Genomic DNA, 17,443 nt, shown 5'->3' with positions numbered 1-17,443 from the left:
TGTAAGACTTGGCACTGTGCCTTGAGCTGTATAATCTAAAGAATATGGTAAAGGTGACTGGATAGTCCTCAGCAGAGGGGTAGGATATAAGAAGGCATGGATTTTTCTTGTTCGTTCCATACAGATTGCAAATGAAAAGGAGGTAAGTTCGTGTTAGTTGCTTATAACTTTGAGCATCCTACAAACATCCAAAAGTGGTGTACAGCAGTGAAGATCTTAGAGGTCATTGCGCTTTAGATATTGTGGACAAACATGCCCTCCTAATGTGCTAAGGATGGCTCTCTTACTTTTATTGTTCCCTGAAGAAAACATTTTGCAGTGCACAGGAAGCCTCAGGGTCTGAAGGCCGCTGGAAGTAAATGGTTTATTGGCAAAATTGAGGTGACCTATGAATCAGAAACTGTATCTATTATCAGATTTTAAAGAAGGTCGGTCATTTAGAATCATGGTGGTCTTAACGTTATCAACAGTCGTCATATGGAGTTACTGTGAGAAGAATAGGAGTTGGAGAAAGAAGCTATAATAGCCAGAAAGGTGGAACTGGAAATTTCAAGCAGTACATAATAGATCTAAAGAAATAAACCTGACCTTCAGGGAGCTGATAACCAAGATTAAGTGCTTTTGCACTGAATAGAAAGAAAAGGCAATGCATCTCTGCAAAATGTATTGTGACTGTGTGGCCAGGGTTGACCACAGCAAAGGCATTCTTTTAAAAGCCCAAAATTAATTGATTTTCACCTGCATTAAAAAGCGATAGCCAAGACTTTCTAAAGAGCCTTACAATGCTGGTTGCTCAGGCTGGCACCTGAATGGGCCCTGATGTAGCTGTTGCTGCTGAGCACATTCACTGACCTCTGAAATCCAACCCCTCACGGAGATTAATGCAGAACATCCACCAGACCTCAGCACACTTTCCCTCTTCTGCCTGTTTTGGCAGATTTTGGCTGGTACATCTGGCCTTTACTTTTTGCCCCAGACACTCCAACATCCTTCTACCTGTATCACGTGAGTGTAAAACTTGGTGGAAAGCTTTGAGATCACGTTGCTGAGCAGAAATTAGCTAGTGAAGGACCAGTTTAATGTGAGTGCGATGGTTTGGTGGATCAATAATAACAGCAATAAAAATAATAGTATGCAAAAACAAGCTTATCGGGGGTGGGGGATGCTTATGTTGAGAAGCCAATTAAGACATGTGAGGGTTTTCTCTATTTTTTTTCTAGTATTTTACAAAAATATACATTAATTGTTGTGGTACGTAGCCAAGGGTTTGGGGTTTTCTTTGTTTTGTTTGTGTTTGTTTTTTTAAACATCGAACAATATATATGTTCAATAAGCTAAGTATTACTTCAGCAGACCATAATGCACTGATCACTGGTGCTCTGCAGTGGGAATAACCTCCATTGAGCCCTCAAGGCCAGGAAAACGTTTCCTGCTCCCATTGTACCTTTTTCTGTTTAATAATTATCCTTGCAATCAATAGAGAGCTTATAATTTATGCAAGACAAGATTAAAAAAAAAACAGTATTCATCATATTTTGTCTGCATTTCAAGCACAGGTTTGGCTATAATAAGCAGTTGTTTGGGTTTTGGATTTTTTTGTAGCTATTGTATAGGTGGTTTAAAATTAAGGTAGTTCTGGTGATGTGGCAGTGCAATCATACCAGCTGCTGAAACACTGCAGTAGAAACCACCCGATTTCTAAATTAACTTTACACTTACTAAGACTTCTTGCAGGTAGCGCTATTTAAAGCTGTTGAATAGAAAATCTTTTTAATGTCACAGGATCTAGTTTTTCTGCCACTGGATGCCTGGTTTTGTTGGATTTTCTTATCAGAGGTTTCTGTGGCTACTTGAATAACAGAGACCTTTCGTTGCCTTTGTTTTGCACATAGCCCTTCATCTGGCAATAATGTGATATTGCTTTCTCACAGGTGCTTGTCTGTTGTATTCTGGAAGGGTTTTTCCTTTCCACTTTCCCCATGTCTGTGTTTGCCCTGCAGGGGAGAGTGCAGCTTTTGAGGTTGCAGAGATATCGATGCACGGCTTGTCTTTATACTCGCAATTTGGTTTGGCTGCAGGAGGACATAGCAGAGGGCTCCACAGGCTGGGGATGTCCAACCCTCCCTCAAAGTATTTGCAGCCTGGAGGTCAGATTATTCATATGTTCTCCACTAGCAGGTGTGGCACATTGAACTTTAGGCCTGGAGCTCTCTTCTTCAGATTCATCACAGCAAATCTTGATTTTGTAATCTCACTGCTGATCGTGGCAATAGTCCCTACTTGCAAATTGCCCTGAAGCTCCAGCTAGAAAATAGCAAGGCTACAGCAATCTGCTTCTGAAGTAGTATTCCCCATGCTGCTGTTCAACACTTTGCATTGGAGAATAATTCATCCTGCAGGTGGTGATCTGCAAAGCTTAAGTTATCAGAGGGCCTCTTTTCTGAGCCATGTTTTTCTCCCATCACAAGGAATTATAGAATCTGTAGTTCTGGTCTCACTGGCTGCTTTGGGGACAAACACTTTGTGGCCAAGAGTGGATTGTCCTTTTCCTTATACAAAGTACTTTTAGGGAAAATATATATATGAAATATGGATGACATATGATAGGTAGAGACGTATATAAAACTGATGTATGTGGAAGAGGATCCCATGGTTTGACTGCTCTCCCTGCGTAGCAGAGGACACATGGCTTCTGGGATGCCCTTCCCGAGGATCTGCCAGGGCTAAATTTAAAGTTTAACAGCCTACCGTACGGCGTATCTCCTTTCCAGAGCATTTGTTGTTTTGCTTTAGTTTAGTTAGCAGGATGTGGGGGCATCAGATTTGAGCTCTGCTTACGGTCATTGCCTTGCTGTTAACCTTTTTGGTTGAAAAGCTGGTGTTTTGCTCCACAACCAATCGTTTTTAATTAATAAAAACCACACACACACACACACAGAAACACAGACCACAAATGATGAGAGCATATGCTTTTGTTAAAAAAGTGCTAGGGCAAACAGAGATCCGAGTAGTGGTACTTCATTAGCAGGATTATGTGCACGGCTGCTTTGTTAATTGTGATGTCCCAGGTCTCCTGCTCAGGCAAGGAGCAGCCCATGAGACTGGAGGCTGCTAGGTGGGTTTTAGGGTGGGTTTATTTGTCTGGAAAACTGTACATAGCCCAGACCTTGAAAGCAAGCTGTGAATAATACAGGTGATAACAGTATTGGGAGTCTTGGCGGGAGCTGGGATGGTCTCTGTTGAGAATGGTACCAAATACCGTTTTAAAGATGCTACCAGCATTAGAAATACTTCTGAGATTTTAACTGCAGAATGTGCTTGTTTTAAAACTGGTATCATCTCAGTGGATTGGAAACTTTCAGTACATAATATTATAAAATGAGATACTTTGACAAGGAACTTTGCTCAAGTAGATGATTTCAAGAAACGGTTGAGAGCTGCATGTTGCCCCCTCTGCCGGCTAGAGAAGAGGAGCTAGCCCCTGAAGTGCTTTGACTTCATGAATTGTGCCAGGAGAGGGTTATAAACACTGGGCAGGCTGTGGGGATCTCCCTTGGGAAAATTAATGTTTTTTCTGGCGTATCACACAGCTGTATGTCAGCGTTACACAAAGCCATGGGAGTTTTGAACTCCCATTTCTCAGTGAAACTTGTGCCTCTGTAAGCAGTTAGAAATCAGCATGAGAGACCCCTGCACCGCAGGAAGGGCTGGAGGAGTGATGGCTGACGACACAGCACTGGGTGCAGGAGGTCACGATGCGAGTGCAGCCTGAAAGCACATCTGCTGGGACAGCCCCACAGGCTGGGCAGAAACAGAGCAGGAGCAAGTGGCACTTGGGGTGACAGCGAGGGGCTGCGAGCAGCAAGGCACGGGGCTGTTTTTCTGGTCTTCGTGAAAGCTCACTTGTCATGAGTCTAATCCATGCCTGTCTCTCTCTCCTCTCCTTTTTCCTCCATTTAAGTAACTTTTTAACTGTATTGCAATATTGTGCCAATCTTTCCTTCCCAATCATTTGGTACGCTTAGCAAGCACTCCCTGTGTGGCTGCTGACCTTTAGCTGTGAGCCAGCAAATCTGTCCTTTCAGAATTGTTTCCTTTTTTTAGGAAGTATCAACAGGCTGGATCAAAAATCTCTGCTTTTATTCCACATTGCACAGTCTAAAAACTATTTGTAGCTCTTGCAATTCTGCGATTTTTAAGCTGTAGCAATCAACTGCAAATTAAAATTTATGCATTTTATAGGTAGCTGCCCATTGGAAAGCTGGTGTCATGTGAAAGCTTTCATAACTTCAACGGGTGGTAGCTGGAAATTGCATATGTTGGAACACAGACTGTACAGATAATTAACATTATTTGAGAGTTAGTTTTAGACAGTTACATATTTCTTGTGAAAATGAATCGTTGTTTTAAATGTTACAAGGTGGGGAACATCCTAGAAGCTGTTACACACTGATGGTAAAATTTTAGAGATTTCTAAAGGCTTCTGTTTTAAAGTTCAAGCAAATATGGCTTTGTCGGAGGAACTGATTTATTTGACCAGCAGTGCGTGGGGTTTCAGTCCCTAAAAGGCAGTCTGGGGCTGCTCCCTTGAGCCAGGCGTTTGGGTGTGGACTGTAAATGTATTGCTTTTGACCCAGAAGCCCCTAATTAGCTGGGGACGCTTTTTTTTTTTTTTTTTTTTTGGTGGCAATTCCCCATGCCAGGGCTCTGCCCCTGTGGTTTGGGTGTGTGGGCTCAGCTCTGCAGGAGAGAGCCGATGTCTGGGATGTCCCCAGGCAGACGGGAGGTGGCAGTGGGTCCCAGCTCGCCAGGTGGCTCAAGGATGGAGGAACAAATAGGGGGGCCCTTGGAGGCCTCCTTAGGAGGAAGGCGGCAGGCGCTTGCATTTGCTTCCTCCCTTGTTTCCCCTCAAGGAGCCACCTTAAGGAAACCCCGGCATCCCAGCATGAGGTGGGATTTATGCTAGTCCCTGCAATCGTGCTCTGCAGCAAGAAGATGCTTTCATGTGTGGTGCTGAGCCTCTCGGTTGGTATTTATGGTTTCCTGGAATGGGGTGCGGCGTCTATCAAGGTGCATTCCTGGGCTCGGCAAGATTACTCCTGACAGGTAGCTGCCTCAGGGAGGCAAACGCTTAGGCTCACCTGTAACAGCTCCAGCACCTGGAGTTTTCTCTCCCCTTACAGCCACTTCTCTTCACATTTAATCTGCAAGTCTGTTGTGTGCTGCAGGGTATCTCGCGACGTACGTGCAGCACTTTTCTGAACAGATGGCATAGGCACAATATTCTCCTTAATAAAAACAAAACAAACAAATAAATAAGACACTGGCACTGGGACAGGGGCACTGAATCGGGCTGCCTTCTGCAACGGCTTGCACACCCCAAAAAGATGAGCTACTTCATCCATGCAGAAGTCGGATTAAGAGAAAAGGTAGATCAGGCATCTCAGTTTCAACAGCTGTCACTGCGTTTGTCACACACACAAGAAGCGCCTACGAGTGCTCAGAAAACATGGAAATGTGCATCTGCTTGAGGACATGAAAGAAATCACCTGCTCTTCTGAGATACCGAACGCCGCAGGCATATTTTGCAAGAAATTAGTGATGACCACATAATCATTTGAGAAAAATGTCTGGGCAGAGTTTATTTTACCGTTCACGAGTCTCTGAAAACCTGTGATTTCCCACTGTCAGCAGTCCATCAGCCAGGCGTTTATGACGAACGCTGGGTGCTGCCCTCGGTGGCTGAGGCAGCATTGCACAGAGGCTTCAGTCAGATGGCCCAATGGAGGGCAGCGCGGTGAAGCAGGAGGTGAACAGCTGAGGTTTTTCTGCATGGCTCAGCAGAGGAGCCTGTTTCTTGAACCAGTTTACACTCAGCCATATTCCAATTAGTTGACTAATTTCTACATGAAGTGGTTCCCCCCTTTTGGCTCTCTGCTGTTCCATCTTTCTCATAAGAGGAAAATAGTGGATTTTCCTGGTCTGCAGCTACTGCAAAGACTTGGAGGTGTTCTGAATCTGCTCGTGAGCTGGTAATTCCCCCACAGCTTGGCATGAATCAAGTCTCTCTTCTTGGTCAGGTGCTGTGGTAATTTGGGAGCATCGAGGGCTGCAGAGGCAAGGTGCTGTCCCAGCACAGCGATCAGCACACACGATAAGCTTGAAAACACGATACTGAAGTATGTGGCGTGTCCTGACATAGGAGGTTGTGCTATTTTGTGTGCTTTGAGATAGCTGTTCTCATGTGAGATGATAGAAGCACTTTGTTCTTTCTAACCAGAAGTGCTCGCAGCAAACTGTTGATTCTGCTTTATTAGTTATTGCCATTGAAGAAGCACATCCATTCAGCCAAGAAGCTTCTTGTTACTGTAATGCACCTCAGGGCATCCTGTCTGTCTGAGACTATGGTCCAAAGCCTTTGTTTAAAAAAATAAAAAAAAAAAAATCAAACGGGTTTGGGTGAGTGGACTGTGGAGAAAGTGATGCGTTGTGCAGTAGGTTTGTGCTAGAGGAGAGAACAGAGCCTGGGTCCCCAGAAATCCCTCTCGTCCATAAAAAGCAGTGATCCTCTTCTTGCAAGAGAGCAGAACACTTCCAGTCATCCCAACTCTTACAGGGGTTTATCAGATTTCCATACATTCATTCTCAGCACCTCCCACCTAAGAAAAAATAGGTACTTTTTCTGAATGCTCCTTTAGTTGTTGTTATGTGTGGGTTATTTGCAAGGCCCCTTCCAAAGTGTATGTAATGCTCAAAGTCATGTGAGAGGTCTGCAAACAACCTGTAGAAATGGGTGCAGGGAAGGAACAGAGTTTTTTGGCATGTGGAACCCTGTGGGATTAGGGAGTGGGGCTGATTTTTAGAGATTAGCATGAGTAACAGCAGTGCAAGCAGGAGCTTGAAGGTGCTTTGTGCCTACAAAAGCTGCCAAGGAATGATTTATCTATAAGGAGAATCAAAGGTAATCCCTTTTTGGGGTAGAAAGAAGCAGGATAGCTTCACTGACAAGAATTTCACCTTTACATCTGCCATGGCTGCTTACAAATGCTTCCCTTCTCCCCTCCTTTCCTGTTCTCATTTAATTTCCTCCCTTCAGACCAACACAGCCTCTCAGATTTAAGAGCACAGCTAACATGCCGTAATGTGTGCAGAGCTTTTTCCAGTGCCTCACTTCCCTTAGTTCCTATAGCTCTGGCTGTGTCAGGGTGTTTTGATTCCATTGCTTGTATTTTCTGAAATTAGACAGGTTAGTGAGGGAAAAATAATTTTTTACAGTTTGTGGCGGATTTGGCCAAGACACCAGTGAGCTGGGTTTGTTCTGCCACTAAGAGAAATGGGAATCAGCTGACCCAGCTTTCAAAGAACCTGAATCCACCTAACTGGAGTTGCAGATTCCTCAGGTGCAAGCTATGTAAATCTGATAATTCGGTTGTGAGCCTGTAAGGGTCTCTCTTTAGTACTTCTCCCTCTGATCCACTGCTCTCCCAGCGGGAGCTGTCCTTGCAGAAAGCCTCTCCGTGCTGCTCAGCAGTGATCCCTGCTGATCGAGGGGTAACATCAGCACGTGCTGTGCCTGGAGATTGGCTTGGAGGCAGCTTGCGCAAGAGCCCTGGCTAGAAGACAGTGAGAGCACTCACTAGCAGGCAAAAGAAATAAGGATACTTTCTTCTTTTTTTCCTCTGAAACACATCTTCATTAATTATCTAGCTTTATTTTTGCATGTAATGCTGGAAATACTGTCTCTGCTTGCCATAGCTACATCTCCAAGAGGGATACATACATTTCAGTGCTGATTGCTACACCTGCTGCTTAAAACAACAGGCATAATCTCTTTCCCAGGCTCAACCTGTAAAAGCTGCCAAATGATGGTCTGAAACAAACCTAAACAAAATAGGAAAAATGATCATAAAGAGAATGAAATTGCTTGGATTTTCATTCTTCCTCCAAGCTGCATGGCGGTGGTAAAATAAAGAAAACCCAACTCCCCAACACTCCCCAGAATCCTGAGGCAGCTGCAAGCTGTGGATCAGACTGTTGGTTGGCTCATCAGGGCTCTGGGAAATAATGTTTGTTACAGTTTAAGCTCAGTATAAGGTCTGGATTCAGCTGTTAATACACTGGAGATAATTGCGCGGCTTCCTGCAGCCCCAGCAGTACAGCGATTCACTTGTGAAATGCAACCTCTGTTTTAATGCTGCTAAAAAGGAATAAATTGGTCCTCGAGGACTAATGAATGCCAATGAAAGTGTTGTGCGGCGGCATGTAGTAAACTTGTCCCAGGGGAAATGGCTGGAAGAGCGTGGGATTTCGGCTCGCTTCAGGTGTGGTGGGACCATGCCCGGAGCCTGCCCCCCTGGTCAGTTGAAGCAGGGCCACCCCTGGCCCCACGTGGCTCGGCCTCTGTCCTGGGGGGCTCTTGAGATGAGGGACACGGGGCCATGGGAGCAGCAATGGGGCTGGGGGCGAGGGTTTGCCAGCATGCATGTGCAAGGGCACCTGGGGTAAGGGTGGCTGCCAGCAGGGTTGGGGTGAGGAGGGAGCACTGGGGTGATCCCTCGAGCCACCTGGACCTTCAGGTGGGACCTCTGAGCTTACAGGCAGTGATAGCCAAAAGCTGTTTCCCTCAAACTGGGAGCAAATCTGTCTGAGCAAGCAGGGAAACTGCTTGAAAGGAAGAAGACATCAGCTTGGACAGGGTTTTTTTTTGAGTTGAGAAGTACGTTTCCACTCAAGGCATGTGTGTTTGCACATATGCGTGTGTATGCATACATCTTCCCCTCCCTCAGGCAGAAATATCCAAGAATAATATATAGCAACACTTTGTTGGCTCTGTGCTGTATTTGTGACATTTGAGGGCAGAAGTAGAGCATCCTGTTTGTCTTGGTTCGCCGTAAATTGAGGACTTGTTTGGGTCTTCACCAATTTAGCTCATTACAATTAAGAACAGCAGAGAGGTGGCATTCCTCCTCCTCCAACCCTCACTGTGTCAATGGCAGCAAGTACCCGGCAGCACATCGATGGCATCAAATGCAGGTAACACAGAAGGCTCTGCCCACGAGGGACACAACCAGCATGTTAAACTCTGGGCATGTGTTTCTTGAAGCAAAAAAAATCATGGCTAAATCAAACCTAAATGTTGTCCATCTTGAGGAGCTCTTTGAAAGGAGTGTGATTGTTCTCGTTTCTGCAGGACTTGGCATTCTCTGCTGTTTGTGTCAGTTGGAGTGGGGTTTAGCCAGGGTGGAGAGGACATGTTTGAGCTGACCTGGGCAGCTTTCCCCCAGTCCCCTCGCCCCATTGGGCTCATGGTGAAGCCCTACCTGGTGGCATGTTTGCCTTCCTGGTAGTGCCAAACCTGTCACATCAGGTCACGGGGCTGCTCTGCAGTGCAGCTTGTGTTTGATCATGTCTGCTGTATGAAACAGATCAGAAACTCAAAATATTTTCATGTTTACGTAGTCCATCCTGAAAAATCTAGAAGGCAAAAGGCTAAAACTGAGATAGATTTCTTGTGCAGTCTCAGTTTGTACCTCCCTCGCTGGTACCAATACTCTATGATATTCACTCTTTAATGATGTGATCCTAGACTTTTTTTTTTTTTCTGCAGGCCTCTGGCCTCTTGCAGGGCATGTGATAGATGACGCCTGCTGAATCATCATCATTTATTGTGTAGCATGGTGCATTATTTACTGTACAGCAGCCAAATCTTGCACTCGGTACATCATTATTAATTTCCTCATAGGCTAATTAAGGATTGTATCATAATGCATACACATCAGGGAGCTGAATTAAGGGTTCAGGACCTACTCGAATTTTTTCATTTCCCTAAGTGTCTCCACACTTAGCTTGGTTTGCAATTATAAGGTGAGACTTTTCCCTTGCAGAGGTGATGTAGAGCCCTGCTTTCAGCCCAGAGGCTCTGGTTTGTGGCAGCAGCGACCAGCTGGGGCTGAACCACTGCAGCAGCCCCTGCCCAGGGCTGGGGAGGCTGCATCATCAAAAAGCAAAGGCAGCTATCAGGTACTGTTGTAACACACCAACTCTTTCACCTTTTCACAGCCTTAACATGTTTTGTTGTTTTTTTTTTCCCCAAAAAAAATCAGCCTAGTGCAGATCTCCCACATGGATGATCTGGGTAAAATGGGTAACTCAAGTTCGCTGTTGGTTGTATAATGACGGCAGCAGAGTAGTCAGGGGGCTTTTCAGTCTGCCTGTCAGAAGTCTGCACCAAGTATGATGATTTAAGTGAAATCTTTAAAGATCTCTTTATTTGATTGCCCCCTTTTTGCTGTTGTCTAAAAGAGAGAAAACCATATATTTAGATAGGAAAAGCTTTGGAGAGGGAGTGATTTTATTTTATTTTATTCTATGTTCTTTCGGTGTTTGGCACAGTGGTGTTGAAAGCTTCCAGCCTATAAAAATTATAATAAATGTTCATTGCCAGTGAAATTTTATTTTTGTACTTCAGACATCACAGGTAAACTGATAGAGACTCAAACTGCTACCAAAAAATAGCTTTTCTTTGTAGTTCCCTTTAAACTCTGATAAGCATTTCTGCTAGAGAATGAGCATGAAAATTTTTTTTTTTTGCATTTTTAAAGTTAATGCCCCAAAAGTCTTCAGTTGATTAGCAGAGGTCTTGTGTACGATGGCTGTTTCATTACCCAGAGTTTAAGTGAGCTATAAATATATTTTATGTCCTTGTACAAGTTTAGAGCACCATGAAATATAATTAAAAGATTCTGAGCACATTGAGCATAGGAACAACATAGGAAATAAATGTTTGACCTCTCTTACCTTTGGTCACCAGTAAGCAATTGCTCTCCATGCTTCCTGCCTACATTACTTACTGTTTTGGCTTAAATGCAAGAGGAAGCTGCCTACTGAGAGTGCTGAATGAATGTTCACAATTCAGTACTTCTTCCGTCTGTATTTTCTTTTCTTCTCTAGAAGGTGCAGTGGAAAATGCCAAGCTATTAAGAAGCTAACAATTACCTTTAATTACGCGGGACACCTTCAGTAATGAACAAGAGAAAGATTTGGAGTCTGTTGTTGTTTCCTTTTATTTCTGAAAACAAAACAAAAAAATGCTAATCGAGAAATTTTGTACAGCTGAAGCAGAGTGTGTCTGAAGGAGTTCTCTTTTATTTCTGGCCAAGGAAAGCACCGTGCATGTATCACACCGTGGTAGGATCCACCTGCAGATTTACATCCCTGAAGGTGCAGTGGGAAGCTGGCTCACCAACGGGCCCTTCCTGTGAAGTGTTTTGGCACTGGACAAGTCAGTGTAACTGGGTTAGGACACGGCCTGATGATTTTCAGGTTTGCACTAGGGAATAAAGTTGTGACGGACGTTATCATTCTGAAAGAAACCCGGAAAATTAAATACACAGCAGCAAAAATAAAATACTGTCTCTCAGGACCAAAGAAAATGGAACAAACCCTTGTCTGCTGTGTGTAAGGCAGAGGAGAGAAACTATTGGTCAGTGGAGCTAAAGAAAAGGAGTTTACAGGATCTGATTGCCTGGTATTTGGCTCTGTAGTTACTGAGCTCAGGGAGCGTGTCTGTAGGGCTTGTGGAGCTCTCCGTGCTCTGCCTGCTGCTGTAGGGTTTTCTCAGCCCTCCTCTGGGCTGTTCCTCACCCCTGCTGTGCCACCAGCAGCACTGCTGCACAGCCTCAACGTCTGGGGGCTCGGGGGGATTCCAGTCAGCATTGGTGGTGCTCCAGAAAGAGCCGACAGCACGCGTGGCAGCAGCTCCTGCTGGAGGTGCTGGCAGCCAGGCTTGGTGGGCACATGCCTCGAGGGTCCCCGGAGGGAAGGGAGGAGGCAGCCAGCTCGAAACACTTGCAGTAAACCCGCTCTCGCTGCCCAGCTGCCTTGGGAGCATGCCCAGGTGGGTGAGGGTGCAATGTGAGCCATCCTGAGAAATCATCCCATCGAACTGGCTGCTGAGCGAGCAGCAATAGCAGAAATACAGCAGTGGGGATAAATGCCTTTATTACACCAGAGGGAAGCATTGTGGGGAGAATTACTGCAGGAGGGACACAGGTACAGCCAGTAAGTGATTGTAGTGCCAGGGAACAGTGATCCCAGGAGCTGCTGACCTTGCCTCAGCACGGGTGCTGGTGGGGTGCAGGGGTGGGGATGATGCCTCGCATCCTGGCTGTGTGGCACGGCCAGGCACCTCCATCAGGGGAGCTCAGACTTCTCCCCACAGCAGGCAGAAATGTGCACCACCAAAAAAAGGCTATGGAGGCAAACTGGGCAGGTGTCCCAACAACTCTCTCTCTGCTCTTTGTTCCGAACTGAGTAGATACACTGCTAGTGCCACGGCCCTTCTGACGGGGTGTGAAGCCTCCCTTCTGCTGAAGTAAACGGGACACATAGCAAGGATCTGATCCAGAGGTTGTGGGAATTGCTGGAGGGGTGCTTCCTTGTGGGCACGGCGTGGGTGAGGTGAAAAATCACCTTGAGATTTGCGTGTGAAGAAGTTAGAAAGGCTGAGTTTTAACAGGGAGTCCCTCCTGGGCATCAAGGCTGAGGATTTTGTGGCTTCGCAGGCGTTTACAGATCAGGAGGATTCTGTGGAAGGTGACCGTTCTTTGAAGATGGGGGTAGCTTAACGCCAGAAGAATACATAAATAACCTGTAGCCAGTAACACCTGCACACTCTCGATTCCAGCTTTTTAGAGGCAAAATCCTGAGCACACAGGAGGAAGACATTGGCAGACAGCAGTCAGGAGGAAATAGCGTGATGAGCAGTAGTCGTGTTGGGACATCGGTGGGGCTGGGGTATGTAGGCAAAGAAAGAAAAGAGATGTTTTGCAGACATAAAAAGCACATTAAAATGAGTTAGGAGAGAGATACAGAACTCTGTCAGCATAGTTTAGGTTTGGTCTTTTTCCATTAAAAAAAAAAAGTATGATGATTAATTTTCTTTAAAAGGACTGAAAGATTTGGAATCTGTGCTGTCAGAAAGCTTGCAGCTCTCTGTTAAGCAATATACTTTAAAAGGACGGGCATTTTTGATAACGGACGGTATCAGTGCAAACCACAAACCACAGTATGGATAAAACGCTTCCCTGCCAGACTGGAGTGATGGGTCGCAGTGTGTTGACTGAGCACTTTCATCACTGTAATTGGACTGTTTGATATTTGTTGTGCTCTGCACCAAAGCTTCCCAAGCAACCCAGGAAGCAAGCAGCCACCAACAGCACATTTAAATCTTTTCAGGCCTTTCCTGCAGTCAGAGCCCTGCAGTAAATCGTGCTAATTATTTCACTAGAGTTTTGTCCTCTTTGTATGTAAACCCAGACATTTATCTGTAGAGTCGCAGATTTAGGGTATTTCATAGCACTGTTAAACTAGAAATAAAGCGCGTTTGCTCTCCAGAGATTCGCAATGAACTGAAACAATCTGGAACCTAAAATCAAATGTTGGGAACTCTTTTTCTCCTGGTAATAGAAATTTGCTCTGTTAAGCTAAGCTGATAAAATACCTCCATTTCAGATTGCTGCAAACAGGCAATTCAGGCAAGGAAGCAGTCACTCTTTGAACTCCTATTAGGAATAAAATTACTTTGCAGTGCTGTCAAATTAGCAAAACTAATATCCAAGGAATAATTTGTAATTATTTACAAGCATTGAAGTTCTGTTGTACAGGAGCTGTGTTCATGTTCTGAGGGACCAATATTGTGAACATGCTAGCAAGTTAATGTTTGAGACAAAGCGGACAGTGCAAGTCCAAACAACCTATATAATCCCTTATAGGCAAGCTCCAGTCTTCATCCTGCATACCCTCAACGCTCATGCAAATGTCAGAGTTGTGTTCATAGCTGAATACAACCTCCCCTGTTTGTCATATCCTAGAGTATCTCACGTTCATTAAAAAATAAATAAATAAATAAATCACCTTACAATATTAAGCCAATTTTCACATGTGCACAAGCTAATAAAATATTTATCTTAGTCTGGAAATAGATTATTTTTTTTCTCAACTCCCACTTTAGGGAATTTAAGTGGTCAATTTCCAGACAAAATTATGTGGCTTTTAAGTAACAGGCATCCAAGACAGTCTGTTTTTCAAATGTTGAAAAGGCATTGAAAGTATTCAGGTAGTTAGCTTTGATGATTTAATACTTGGCTTAATTTAAATCCTGGGAAGACTGAACTAACTCATGTATCTGAAGAGGCAGTTGCTTAGTGGAAGTGGAAAATCCCATCTCTTCTTCATCCAAAGGTGCATGCCTGCGGCAATTAAGACGGAACAGTAATTTGGGGTTACTCTAGGCTCCTTGGTGACCATGCAGGAACAAATCGCATCTTCCTCTGGTTATAGTAAGTAAAAATATTCCACCCATGTTGTCCAGAGGAACACCTAGCCCCTGCAGGTGGCTCGGTGTCTTTCTGTCAGCAGGCTTGCAGTGCTCTGCCTGAGCTGAGAGGTGCATAGCAGCTGCGTGCGTGAAGCACAGCTTTGAGACTGATCGCTTTGTGTCTTTTGGCAGACCATGTGCCGTTACCTCGTGGCAGACTGGCTCCCTGTTTGCTTTTGGGAAGGCTGACGTTCGAAATAGATGCCTGTGTTTGTAAGCAGGGTATGTTTAGACGAATTCCCAAGTGCGGAGGACAGCAGCTATGCTGCTCCTGTTGTTCCCCGGGTGGGTGGCCGGCCTGTTTTGTACATCTGTTGCTCAGAATTGGGCAGAGAACTGGTAGAGCCCTGTAGGGAAGATGGAAATTTCCTTTCTAAGGCATTTGTGCCTGAAAGGGTGCGTGCGTGCAGGTGCTGTGTGCCTGGGCACACTCCGCTTCGGAGAAGCCGCTTCTCCAGTGCTTCTGCAGAACAAAGCAAAGTGCAAAGGGCAAGAAAAGTCCATTTGCTGCTCTGTGGAAAAAGAAATCAGGAGTGTTGAGCTAAATAAGAGATTAGTTAGAGTTATTTGTGGGACTCTTATGCAGAGCCTTTGGGGAGAAAACTGAGCTGAAGTAAAGCAGAGTGTGTCAAGAGAGTTGTATCCAGTGTGCCAGCAGTTGAAAGCTATTAACGGAGAGATGTGCGGGCAGAAGAGAATGACATGATTTTTACCTTATCTAATTTCTTCATCCTTTAGCAATGTGAGACTGGATCAAAAGGTCCAGAACTGAGCCCCCCAGCCACAGTCATGAGACTCTCAAGAGTTCCCTGCTTCATTTAAGATGTCCTTTGTGGTTTTAGGGACGCAGTGGAGGCTCAGAGCTAGAAAAGCCATGGGGCAGCTAATCCCATTTATCTCAGTGGCAGGCCCCTAAATATCTCTGATGTTCTGAGCCAGAGACTCTAATAGGACTTTCCCAGCTCCCACAGGTATTATGAAGACAGATAGACTAAAAAAGTGCACACATCCTTTAGTAACAAGAGCCATATAAGTATCTCAGATGTACTTAATTATGCATGGAAGGAGTGGGATACAGGAAGGATAACATTATGTGTTAAAAATAGAGAATAGCTCTTTTAAAAAGGAACAGCTGAGAAATAAGCAATAGCCAGGAGAAATCATCTGAAGTGTTTTTTCAGACATGCCTCTGCCTCATTTTTCGTGTACCTTATTTCTCTGTGTTCCAAAATAAAGTGACTGTTTCCTTTCAGAAGGCCCAGTAACTGGAAATCAGGCTGAAAACATGACTGTACAGAATGAGGGAGAACCTAAAGGACATCATCATAACTCTGTGAGGTAATTTCCAGAGCTTGATGGTCCTACGTTTGTAAATGTTCAGCTTACAAAGCTGTTCACTTACAGCTTTCTGTGACTGTCTGGGTTATAGGATCCTTAACATACAGAAATATCTGTTCGTCTCTGCCTGATTTCAGAGGTGTGTAACAGAGCTCAGGTACTCGCCGGTGTCATTTTGGGTGCTCTGCACTCCCACCAAAAGCAATGGGTGTTCAAAGGGAGGCTCAGGACGGCCCAGGACGGGCACAGTAATTACAACTAAAAGACATTTCCTAAAGCTTTGAAGTGCTTGCAGTGACGGTACTTGTAAATGGATTTCACTCAACATAAGCACGCTGGGAAGATGAAACTAAATCTCTAGGAAGTAAAGCTTTTTTATATTCTTCACATTTTAAGGATATTTTGGGTTAAAAGGCTGTCAAACTTATGCATTAGGAAGGAAACTATATGCAGTCAGGCCTCTTTATGCACTAGTGCTTCATGGGGCATTTTTCTGTCTTGCTTCCATATACTCTGAGGAAATAATAAAACGAAGACAATGAATTTAGCATTAATTCTGGAAACAAAACCGAGGCAATTTTAATATTTTCATTTACATCCACTTTTGTTAGCTGTTCAGCCTGCAGTAAATTGTATGCAATTCTATCTCGCTATAGCCTTATCAAGTGGAGTTGTATGCAAAGATTTGCAAAGCATCCACAGCACAGGCTATATAGACTTTTTTTTTTTTTTAATTTAAATAGATGCAGAAATCAAGCCACAGTGAGCGTGTCAAAAAATAGTCCTTGAAATATTTCCTCTTCCAGCTCAGAAAGTAATAACATTTCTACTGCAGCTAAGCCCAAGCCCGGCAAATAGTTTTCTGTCATTAAAATAAGCATTTCCCAATGCTATTTCCTTCCTGTCACACTGAGTATTAGGCTATAATTCTCCCCACTGCTGTTTTTCCTTGTGAGCAGGTGTAGGGGTCTAGACAGGCTGTAGTTTTGCAGGCACACTCTTAGTTTATGTCCCCGAAGTATATAGGTCTGATCTATAGAGTCCAGCAGGTGTTTGGTGGAGGTATCTCCTTTGCTATTTGTTTGAGGTTACATATCCTACTCTTTGCTTTTGCAAATAGACCCTTGGAGCCAGTGGGAGTAGTTGTGTGCTTTAGGCAAACAAGATTTGGTCTTAATATAATAAAATAGCAAATGTGCAAGTTCAAATGGATGGCTCAGTGGATGAAAGTACCAAAAAGTACGTATAAGAATTAGTTGCTCACGGATTAGAAATTTCATACCCTGCAACCCTCGCTGTAATCCCATCTATTTTTCACATATTTCAGGAGAGATACCATTTAGTTTACATTAGCATGAATGATGAGTGCTAATCTGAGATGACAGAGCAATTTAAAACTGGCAATAAATTGCTGCGGCAATATTTAAAATGTGAAGTATCTCATTCATTAGGAGAGGTGAAGACAAAGAGCTGAACTGCACCCTCTCTCAAACTGGTTTTATGCCAAGGCAGGTCTGCTGGGTTTTGTAACGTCTGTGCTCTTTTCATACTGCCTTCAGTTCAGATTAGAGTCAAGGTCCAGACCTCACTTTCTTCATAGTAGCTCAGCAAGGTGGATACAGAAACCCAGACATGTAGATACGTCAGCAAAAATCAAACCAAAAATGCTAACAAGGACTCCACCCTTTCTTTTCCTAGCAACAGGTAAGGTACAGAGGGCAATCCGAG

General features: G+C 44.3%; 1 protein-coding gene across 9 annotated transcripts in view; it reads left to right on the top strand.

Moving 5' to 3' along the window:
* The window catches only part of GPC1 (glypican 1), a 344,777-nt gene that overhangs the window by 245,307 nt on the left and 82,027 nt on the right, over window positions 1-17,443 (top strand). The window lies entirely within an intron of this gene.

Source organism: Aythya ferina, assembly GCF_964211825.1.
Source record: "Aythya ferina genome assembly, chromosome: 9".
NCBI lineage: Eukaryota > Metazoa > Chordata > Aves > Anseriformes > Anatidae > Aythya > Aythya ferina.
Note: the sequence above shows the minus strand (reverse complement) of the source record. Positions and strands in the feature narration are given on the sequence as shown.